This window comes from Nelumbo nucifera, chromosome 1, assembly GCF_055504915.1.
Source record: "Nelumbo nucifera cultivar China Antique chromosome 1, China Antique-T2T, whole genome shotgun sequence".
NCBI classification, from domain to species: Eukaryota; Viridiplantae; Streptophyta; class Magnoliopsida; order Proteales; family Nelumbonaceae; genus Nelumbo; species Nelumbo nucifera.
The window spans coordinates 21751034-21760258 of NC_142649.1; positions in this window are offsets into that span (position 1 = coordinate 21751034).

Below are 9225 nucleotides of genomic sequence, written 5' to 3' on the forward strand. Positions count from 1 at the left end.
TCTAGTTCTGAGTCTGCAATATTATGCTCTGAGAGTTGTATCCATCTGGAGAGCATGGACAAGAAAGAAATCTCAGGTTATCCTCATAACTTTTAAGAAAAAAAATTCGTGTTTTCTATAATAATTTTTGTTTTGTATTAATTAAATTTTAGGGTTCGTCTGATTCACAGTCAGAATCAGAATCGGATTATGGAAATTTTTTGGAATTAGAATTGGAATGGTCTATTCCCATAATCTGTTTGGTTCATACAGGAATTAGAATTGGAATCGACAGGAATGAGGTTTCATTCCCGAGGGAGAGGCAGGGAATTACCATTCCCTTAAATGGGAGAATGCCATCGGATTCCGATTCCGCCCAACCAAACAGTTGGAATCAGAATAACCCACTCCGATTCCAATTCTAGACCCCATTCCTACGAACCAAATGGGGCCTTAGAGATATGATATTTAAATACCTGAACATAATTAATCTTTTAAATACAATGTGACATATATTGAATATTGCGTGGATACTTTTAAATTTATTTTAGTAGAAATTTTCCCAAGGTTCAAAATATTGATAAGGGCGATACACATGTAGGGCGTATCAGCCTGTATCAGTATTGTGTTTTTTTTTTTTTTTTTTTTTGGAATCTGGTTCAGAGGGGTCAGTTTAAGGCCGGTCTACCCCCTGAACCACTCACTGACCCGAAACACCCCCTATAGGGGCATATCAGAAAGGCCCCGATACAATACGTATTGGCCGATATGGGCCGATACGTATTGAAATTTTAAAATTTGATTTTTTCCATTTCCCAGATCCCCATGGGACCCACCTCGAATGTATTTGAATATGTCTGAATATATTTAGATTTATTTTGGTAGAATTGTAAATTATAACTATTTTATTTATTTAAAAAAAAGAAATAAAAAATAAAATGAATTTGACATCATAAAAAATGGCGGGGGAGAGGGGGTCCCCACAAGGATGGGGTTCCCCTTGTCTTGAGATTAAATCTGCTTTCATCCTCCCCCATTTCCACTCTCAAATTTTCCTAGAAAAAACATTAAACACAAGTATCATTATGAAAAATAAAAATTGCTTACCAAACTAAAAAACATATTGCCAATATATTAAATTTCCTTTTCTTTCTTATTTATAAATTAAGAGGTAGAAATCTAGTATACTTACATCACTGCTTAGATGAACAAAATTATAGATAAAATAAAATAAATCATTAAGTAAATTATAAAAAAAGTCATCAATATAGTGAATTATAAAATTAGTAAATACAATATGAAAAAGTTAATTATATAATTAGATTAAGTGCCTCTAATTGGAAAAAAAAATCGTGAAACCTAATGTGTTTAAATTCTCTCAAATTAAGGACAGTGAAGCATTGATATATGGTAAAACATTTATCCATGATACATAATAACTTTAGTTGATATAAGGTATAACATCTCTTCCAATTTTTATGTAGAAAAATAGAAAATTTGCCACTAGATTTTATTCTTCAAGTTGAAAATTATCAACTCCCCATATTGTTACTAGTAGACTAAGAGGTAGTAGTTGAAAATAATTAATCAAAGAATAACTTATAAATAGCAATGCAAAAGAAGTTACGTACTCTTTTGCTCTTTGCTTTTTCAAAATTTTATATGTAAGTTTTGAATTTATTTCTTTACATTGTTGCCCACCCACAGAAGAAGGTAGTTTTGTGAAAATAAGGTACCTTCTGAACCAACTAAAAAATCACATTGAGATCCCTATTTCATAACCATCCTTTCATTTAATCTCCTAGTTGGTGACATGTCTAAAGTTTACCTTCCAATTCTATATACCTTGAAATAAATTCCCAGTATTCACTAATAATTTCTTCCTTATAGTATGTAAAATGAGCATATATTCCATGCATTTTCCTGAGTTTTGAACGTTAGAACTTGTTTTATATATACATAATTATTAAAATTTCACTATTATCGAATTTAGCTCAAGGTTTCTAAGCTGTTATTTTAGAACCTCTTAAAAGCCACAGTCATTAGGACCATTATTATATGACCATTACATTTTACAAAGGTGCAGAGAGTCAAATTATATATTCTCTTTAAAGCAATAAGGACCACTATCATGCATATAATGAAATTTAATTAATTTTCTCACTTTACTTTGAGATGCCTTTAATTTACAAGGAGACCAAGATAATAACTATCAATTTTGTTATCATTTACATTTTTTTCTTTAGTAAGTAACTTAAATTTAATATTTTCAAATACTCCTAAAATTTGCAATCAAACAAGAGATCTTAGTTTTATTTCAAGGGATCAAATTCATAGTTTGTCCTATTGTACAAGGTTCAAAAATATCGTTATGCCCGATATGCCAGTAGAGGCGTATCGGTAACTTTTTTTTTTAGTTTTCTTAAATCTGTTTCAGAGGGGCCGGTTTAAGGTTCATTTACCCTCTGAATCGGTCTAAACCCCGATACACCCTATGTAGGAACATATCGGGAAACTCCCAATATAATACATTTTAGCCAATACATATCGATACTTTGAGCCTTGCTATCATATATGGAGATTTATTAAGGTCGAAATTAAGGGATTCCTAAGCTAAGCTGTTATCAGATGCACAAGGGATTCATGAACTTTTGAGCTTTAAGTATTCAACAAGAAAGAAAACCTTGGCATCTAGAGGCATCTTTTTCACATGTCAAAGGTTTGCCAATTTGCTAATTAACAATTTAGCCAGGGGTGGTTATTAAATTGTGGATTTGACTTTTTTTTTTTCCTTTTTGAATAAATAACTAACTATAAGAATAATTACCATTCTTGCCTGCCAATATATGGATTTAATGTGCATAATAATTTTGATAGGAAAGTCCTATGTTGATTGCAACATAACATGTAAACTATATCTAGCAATACTAGATTTATGAACTACCCAGAAATATAAACTCATCTTGACAAGTTTTGTTTTACAACCACCAGATATATTAACTGGCTTAGAATTGAATCTATATATTTTGCATTATTTTGGCACATTATAAATAGGGTAAATTACAAAGACCCCCTTGTACTGTGGGGTCAGTGACAAATACCCCTCTGAATTTTCATTTGTGACAAAGAATCCTGTAAACTTTCATTTGGCAATAAATACCCCTTAGGCTATTCACTTAGATGATAGAATGTGTTAAATTACCAAAATGCCTGTCTAAACTTTCCTGATTTTCTTTTCCTTGCCATTTTCTCTTAAACCCTAATTGACCAAAAAAAACATCTATTTCTCCAAACAAAACCACCTAAAATAACAAGAATCATTTCATTAGCATTGAAAGAAAAGCTTTTTTTTTAGTTATTTCACTGACATGAATGTATCTCTTAATCTTAAAATATAAAAGTTATCCACTCCCTTCTCCAATAAATCAAGAAAAACCAAACTAAATCATAAATTAATTTATATCTATAAAAAAGAAACCTCTACCATTTCATTTGAATATTGAATCTATCCAAAAATCTGCAAGGATCTATTGGTGCAACTAAGAGGACTTCAGTGTTATCTTTAGAAAAGTAATTAAATAATAATTCATTCAAATAAATAAGAAAAGGGTAGTTTTGGGGATTTAAACAAAAAAAAATCTGAATGAGAATCTTTTTTGAAGTTAACGGATGGAACTCTAATGGAGGGAGGTATTTGTTGCAAAGTGAAAGTTCAGTGGGTTTTGTTGCAAATGAAAGTTTAAGGAGGTATTTGAGACTGACCCCATAGTATAGGGGTCTTTGTAATTTACCCTTACAGATAATATAATATATATATCTACTTGTGTATTTAAATGGTAAATCCAATAATTTATCTATTTACATGGCATTTTTCCTTTTGACGGTAGAGATGAATTGTCAATTCCATAAAATTCAAAGTTTTATCATTTGATTCTACTTTCTTACATGGAATTCAGGAGAACTACAATTTTATGTGGAAGACAAATCATAATGGGGGTTAATTAGTTCCTTTTTGTAAATGCAACCTTGGTTGTGGACTTGAACACTTAACCTCCTTATTATCATTACATATTGTTTTCAATACTTTTAGTTCATTTAGGCTGTGTTTGGTTTGAAGGAAAAGGTAGGGAAAGGAAGGCTTCCCTACCTTTCCGTTCCTTCCCTACCTTTTCCTTCAAACCAAACATACCCTTAATTTCTTTTCAAATTTCCACATCTTTTGCCTTCTTTTTAAAATTTGTATCTTGTATTATGGTAAGTAATTAAGGCGGACTTGAACACTTGACCTCTTGGTTTCAATGAACTAATTTGCTATGGTTTTTTCACCATGTAAGATTTGGGTTTAAGACTTGATGGCTTAAGGATATATATATATATATATATATATATATATATATATATATATATATATATATATATATATATATACAAAAAAAAGAGCATTAATTCAAATATGCTTTATCATAATTTATCAATTAAGTAACAAAATTTTCTACTTAATATTGACCTCAGGTTCAGGCCAACCAAGTTTTTGGGACCAACAAATTCCTTCAAGAAAGAGGTCAAAGATTAGGCGTTCTAGTACATCACTTATTGAAATTCTAAGGAGGGACCTCATTTATACTAAACAAGAAAAAGAATTATGCTATCTATCTGAATCTTCGGAAGACTTGCTTATTTACAAGAGGGAAGATGCAAGGTTTTCTAATGAGATAGGTCTTGGCACTGTTCTTCTTAATCATCGGCCACTTTCTTTCAAGGAGGAATATGAGTCAAGCTCAATTGTAATGAAAAACATGGTCTCCTCTTTAAATGACACAAATATGAGTCCATCATCATCATCATCATCATCATCATGTTTGTACTATACCATTTCAAAGTAACAAATTATTTCAAGTCAAGTTGATAAAGATGCTTTTGTTCAAGATGTTGGATATATAGAAGAATTAAAAAGATAATCATGCTAGACAACATTGTCTTGCAGATAAATATTTGTAAGTGTTTGATGTTTTGTTACACATACTATGATATGCATTACTCTTCCTTCAGAATTATTCACGACCATATTTTTCCTCAAATATATAATCTAAATGTATATTTTCCTTATTATTAATGTTTAGGCCCTGTTCGTTTTTCGGTAAGTTATTTATCCAGTTAAATGCACTTACCTGGGTAAGTGTTTCCCATGAAAGATTTACCCAGGTAAGTGCATTTACCCATATTCTTTTATTTCCCAGGTAAATAAGGCAATGGCCATTTTACCTATAAAAATTCATTATTAAAAGGGGCATATTTATCCCATTCAAGTGTTGGTGACTTTTCCACCTGGGGGGAAGTTATTTATCCACCTAGGAGATATAAGTAGGAAAAAAAACTTCCCCATTTCCTACATAAATTTGAAAAAAGAACATGGATTTCTTGGTCAATGAGAATCAAAATCCCATTAACCAACTTCCCCCCTCTCAAAATCTAAAAAATAAACACCCCCTTGATTTTTTTTTTTTTTTCTGTACTCCAACTGATTTACCTCCTATAAGGAAATGGACTTGGCTTGGTCGTATGAGTTTGAAAGTTGGAGAAAAGTAGTCAGGAAACAGCAAGAGTTCACCCTGAAACTGTGCTGTAATGGTAAGATACCGAACTGAAAGGGTTATCTCTTGAAATGGGTTCTGGTCTGGCTTGGTCTTATATGTGAGTTCGAAAGTTGTATAAAATAGTTGGGGAATTGCAAGAGCTCACCCTGAAACTGGGTTGTAATTAATGGTAGAGATCCCGAACTGAAAAGGTTCTGGTCTGGGCTTGGTGGTATAAGTTTGAAAATTGGACAAGAACTTGCAAGAGTTCACCCTGAAACTGGGCTGTAATTGCAGAGATCCTGAGCTGAAAGGGTTCCAGTCTAGTATCTTTTCTGGCTTAGGATATCTGCAGCTTTTTTGTCTCTTTTCTACTTGTCTATTTATAAAAACTCTGGAAACTTTCAAGTTTCAATCCCTTGGAAAGGTCTTATTTATTATCCTTTTCTTTTCTACTTTTGTCTTTTCTTTACATTACTTTGTCTTGGACGCCCTTAGGGACATGCACTTAACTGGTTGCACCATGCGCTTAGAGTCATGCACTTTAAATCCCAAGGGCCTGGTGGGCCCAAGGCAGTTTATTATTTGTGGGAATTTACATCTGTGCCCACAGCATATTGCAACCGTGTATTGGGAACATCAGGAGATGTTCCTGTTGATAGGTAAAAAAAAAAAGAAAACGAACCAACTAGAAGAAGTTATTGGGCCCACTAAAAAAGAGTTGGCATGTTACACTACATTAATGGGTCACGGGCTTTTAAGACTCGAATTTTCAGTGCAATGCTCTTAAAAAAAGAAAAAAAAAAAAATCTTAGATTTAAATCTGTCTTTCGGTGGACAGATTGGACAAATCTTTGATTGGGATTACAAAGGATCCCGTTTAAAAAGGAAATGAGCATAAGGAGGCCTGATTGATCAAAGATCACGGTTGGTCAAATGAATTAAAAGCTTCATGGGCCCACCTCCTTTGCCAAGTGGCACTTGTCTCTAAATAATTGGAAGGGAAATCCCATCCATTCCCCTAATAAATGGGGATCACAAATTGATGGGGGAAAGAAGAGCAAGGGTCCTCTTCCCGTTTTCACACTTCGGCTCCTCAATTCCTTCGCCTCCTTTTACTTCCTTCTTTTTTTTTTTTAAAAAAAAAAAAATGAAGAAGAAGGGATGACTGCACCAAGATCAAGGAAGAAAGAACAAGGACTCCAGCTCTTCAACCATCCAAACACCGAAATTACTACAACTTCGTATCACATCAACCGGGGGATTTTGACCTTCAAGTTCCCGTGATAAAAAAGACTTCGGTCAACTTACTGCAATAAAAAAAGACATCGTTTGCCAAGTTCTTGTAGCCAAGGAAGCTTCCACCAAGTTGCCACATCCAAAAAGAAATCTTCTACAATCCAGGATATTGCTTTCAATGGTTCACATTCTAATCACTGATTGATCATGAGGAAATTTTTGTTCACACAAGGCCGATTGTTTCTTATAATTGCAAGTTCTAGTCGTGGTTTCAGATTTTGTCCAAGACAAGAGAATCAGAGGGTTTTCTTTGCAAAAAGAAAAAAAAAGTGTTTGTATACCACTTACATTTCTACAAAAAAAGTTAATTAAATTCTTTTGAATTTGTCCTCATTTTTTTTGTGCTCCAAATTTAGCACGAAATTTTTGTTGACAAAATTCTGGCACGCCCGATGGGATGTCTCTTTCCACTCATCTCTCAAGTCGGCACATCAAGTTTTTATAAGTGGCTTGGACACATGACACCAAAGAAAGTCGTTTCTAGTGTCATCGACAACAACATAAATGCAACTTATAGTACAAGTTCATCTAGTTCTTTGCCAATTTCTAAGTATGAGAGACAAACCACTCGTCTCATGACGAGGTTCAAGATTTCACAATTGGTTACATCTCTTGCTCCCTGTACAACTCTAGGGGTCCCTTCAAAAAGCTAAAACACCAAAATAGAACCTTTAAGACAACCAATGGTGAAGGACGCTACTAAGGAAGGGGTAGCTCTGAGAAAAGAGTTGATCTTATCAACAACTCCACTTGAGCATCCAAGTGGACAAATATCCATGTCGGACGCGGAATCTAGTACTGGCTCAAGGTTTGACTCCCATCCCAACTCTCCCAAGACCGGAGGGTCTGATTACATGTAGACTTGCTCCTACACTTCAGTAGCACCCGTCATGATGGTTGGAGCTACTATAGTGGAAGAACAACTTGCTAAGATGGCTACAACCATCGCTAAGTTAACAAAGACGGTAGAAGAGAAGGACCTTCAAATTGATTCTCTCATGAACCAAATGGAACAAATGCAAACAATGGCATACAACCAGGGGCCTTCACACCCACTAGGGTTCACCTCGCAAGTAAACCCTCTCCGAGAGGAATTTCCTGAACGTACTAACATATGGAACGCCCAACATGCTTCGGTCGCCTCTCTCTCAGTACAACAACTTCAAAACATGATAGTTGACACAATAGGTGCTAAGTATGGGGGTATTCCATAGTCATTAGTGTATACTAAGCCAAGCACTGAGCACATTGATCATATGCCCATACCATTAGGGTACCAGCCCCCAAGTTTCAACTCAAGAAACATATTGTGCACTTCGTGGAGATGTGCAACAATGTCGGGACCTATGGTTATTTGATGGTAAAGAAATTTGTACGATTTCTACGAGGAAATGCTTTTGACTGGTACACTAACCTCCATTCTTGATCAATTGATAGTTGTGATTAATTAGAAAGAGAGTTCTTGGATTGCGCCTACGGTACTCGACGTATTGTAAGCATGTACGAACTCACTGCCACAAAACAGAGAAAAGATGAACCAGTCGTTGACAGAAATATCTACTTTAACCGTCGAGACAAGCTCTTAGAAGCTTTAGCTATTGATACTTGTATTCAAAGCATGCATTGGGGTTTGCATTATATCCTCAAGGGATGAAAACCTTGAACATTTGAGGAATTGGCCATCTGCGCACATGACATGGAACTTAGCTTGCCTACCTTTAGAGAACATCACCTGGATGATTTCCAAAGGGAAAAGGAAAAGAAAGATGGCGAAAATGAGGTGAAATTGTCTAGGCCGATGCAAGTTCTAGCAACCTCAATAGCCCTTCTCAAAGTTATTGGGAAGAGAAAAAAGCAAGAAAGAAATAAAATCAAATATTCAGCAAAAGAAAGAAAATCTAAAACTCACTCTTAAGGAATTGGAAGTGAATGTGTATCCATTCCCTGACTCAGATGTCCCAGAAATATTGAATGCCCTTCTAACCGAAAAGCTTATAGAGCTTCTTGATAGTAAATGCCCAAAAGAGGAAGGGAAAGTTGATCATTCGAAGTATTATCGTTACCATTGGGTAGTTAGCCACCCAATCGAGAAATGTTTTATCCTCAAAGACAAGATAATGCAATTGGTTGAGTCAGGAGTGATTGAACTAGATCCAAGTGAGGACATAGCGACCACCAACATAACAACCGTTACATTTGGATCCTTTAAACCTGAAGCTCTCTAATTCCCCTATCATCATGTCATCTATGAACTTACACTGGGGGCATTACTAAATCAAACACAAATCCTCAGTGACCCTTTTACTTGTTGCCATACACTAAGGCTAGTACTAAATCGAGCACAAGCATAGGCCTTAAGTCCTAAGAAAATTCC